The sequence below is a fragment of the Penaeus monodon genome, chromosome 19, assembly GCF_015228065.2.
Source record: "Penaeus monodon isolate SGIC_2016 chromosome 19, NSTDA_Pmon_1, whole genome shotgun sequence".
NCBI lineage: Eukaryota > Metazoa > Arthropoda > Malacostraca > Decapoda > Penaeidae > Penaeus > Penaeus monodon.
In genome coordinates, this window is record NC_051404.1 from 2,106,132 (window position 1) to 2,108,541 (window position 2,410).

Genomic DNA, 2,410 nt, shown 5'->3' on the forward strand with positions numbered 1-2,410 from the left:
GTATGATGTTTCAGTTATGAATAACCTTAAAAAAAAATGTAGATGTGACATGTGCAGAAAAAGATGTTGGAAAATTACACTCAGAAATGCATCAGATGAGATGTATGTGCCTTTTAAAGTATTGGAAATTATTCATTTATCAATTGATACCCAAGCAATTTTGCACCTAAGGATTTTGGTAACATGATCTCATGTGATTTGACAAAGCTGAATTTAATGAAGTAATCTCAGGAAAATATTTCAGCAAATTTAAATTCTAAATATTATTTGATGCTTTTTGTGTATTTGTTTTTTTTGCAACCTGTACTGTCACATCTACAGTTCCAGTCATAACAGAAATATTGAAAAAACTATGAGCAGCTGACTCCACATGCACCTGAGGTGTTGTTGAGAACTGAGGTTCCTGTTGTGATTGGGTTAAGATACATGGGGAGGTTTATTAGTCTATAAAGTATACAAGTTTGAGATGTGTTATGTCTTATAACCTGATACTGAATAGACAGAAAAAAGTATCTTTTGCGTATTAGTTTTCATCTTTTATTTATATATCCAAAGCAGTGAAGATCAGGCTAGTCATTATGATGTAATTTTTTCTTAGGATATAGTTTTATGCAGTGACTAATGATATTTTCCTTCCTCAGGAGTAGGAGTTATACAACACCATGCCCGCAGTACCAGCAGGGAACTACTACCACAGGGTCAAGGCCCAGCTGTTGGATCGTGTCAAGCTTGGGTTTATGATGGGTTTCTCAGTCGGCATGGCAACAGGGGCCCTGTTTGGTGGTTTCACAGCTCTTAGGTATCTTACTAATGGAGGATTTGCATAGTAGACAATAAAGCTTAGGACATTTTTATAGTAGACCACATATACAGTGATATACACAAGATCAGCCTTTTGAAATGGCACCTTTATTAAGAGGGAGCAGAGTACATATTGTGGATTTAGACCCATGAGGTTGAGGCAAAACATGATTTACTAAAATGTATCCCTTCTATTTCAGATATGGTCTACGCGGCAGGGAACTAATGAATAATGTAGGGAAGGTTATGTTGCAATCAGGTGGAACTTTCGGTACCTTTATGTCCATTGGAGCGGAATCAGATGTTAGCAAACCCACCTAGATTTTCATGTGTTCTTCATTTAACCTGATGTAGCTATGGTGTTTTCTTGTGACTTTAGATGGATATTGAATAAGCTCTCCTTTCAAAGTGTGGCTCGCAGGGCAAGAAAGAGCAAGCAGATAGCTCATTTCTGCATATTGATTGGAGATGACATTGGCATGTAAGTGGGACTGCTTCATATAACAAATGATTAAATATACTTTCCTATTTAACCATCATTATCATTTACTCCAAGAACAAATTTGTCTTTTTTTGTTTTTTACAGAAATTATAAAGCCTTGTAATATTTTCAAATATACAAGATATAACCCTACTTAGGTCTTGGATGTATTTTGTATCACTTTCATTAGTTATATGTTAATCATGTATTTGGACAGTCCTTTTTTTCATAAGAGGAAAATACAGGTAAAACCTCTAACAGGGGCCTCATTATGTGGGGATATTATTTTTATGTAAACTGATCATGGGCATGTCAACACTTAAGAGATTACTATAAAGACTGTTGTGTTCTCATTGGGTTTTATTTAAGATTGATGATAAAACTTATAAGCATAACATAACACAGTTGTAGTGGTTATTACCATGCTCTGATTTGATTGCATTCTTTTTTGAGGATGCTCTCCTTCAACATTGGCTAGTGCCATTGTGTAAATAAAAGTAAATAGCAGTAACTTCAGCGGATTATATATTATAATAGGTACTACCATTTGGAATATGTAAAATAGAGTATGAATAAACTGTCTTGTATAAAAAAAAAGAGTTTATTGCCTGACATCAACCATTATTAGTTACAAAAAAAAAGAGATCATATGTTTTTGTGTTAGTTTCATTACTAGTTATAAAAGCTTATGTCTAGCAGGTTCATAGAGAGATATGCGGATGGATATTGGACAAAAATATTTTGAAATGTGATTTTTTAATAATTTGATCATATATTTTTTAAGTAGGCCAAAAAATAAAGGTAATAAAGACAAATGATTCCTCTACAAACAAGACCAATACAGACCAAAATACCTAAAGATAATGCCAGGAAGCTCTGAAATATGTAATGGGATTTTTATTCTTCATTTCCTTTTTGTGAAAAGTTATTGTGATTATGATATAACAGCATTTGGAAAGTCAAACAAAGCATTTGAGCCTTGTTTCAGCATCCTAAGCATAAATCACGTATCATAATTTAAGGAGATTGTAGGGCACAGAGTCCAAGTCCCATTATTTTGGGGTTGGTGAAGGAAGGAGAGGGAAGGGATGTTGCAAGGGATAGAAGGATAAATATAAAACGAGAGGA

The 2,410-nt window shown here is 33.9% G+C and overlaps 1 pseudogene; it reads left to right on the forward strand.

Moving 5' to 3' along the window:
• LOC119584964 overlaps positions 1 to 1,109 on the forward strand; it is a 79,055-nt pseudogene extending 77,946 nt beyond the window's left edge.
• The last annotated feature ends 1,301 nt before the right edge of the window (positions 1,110 to 2,410 follow it).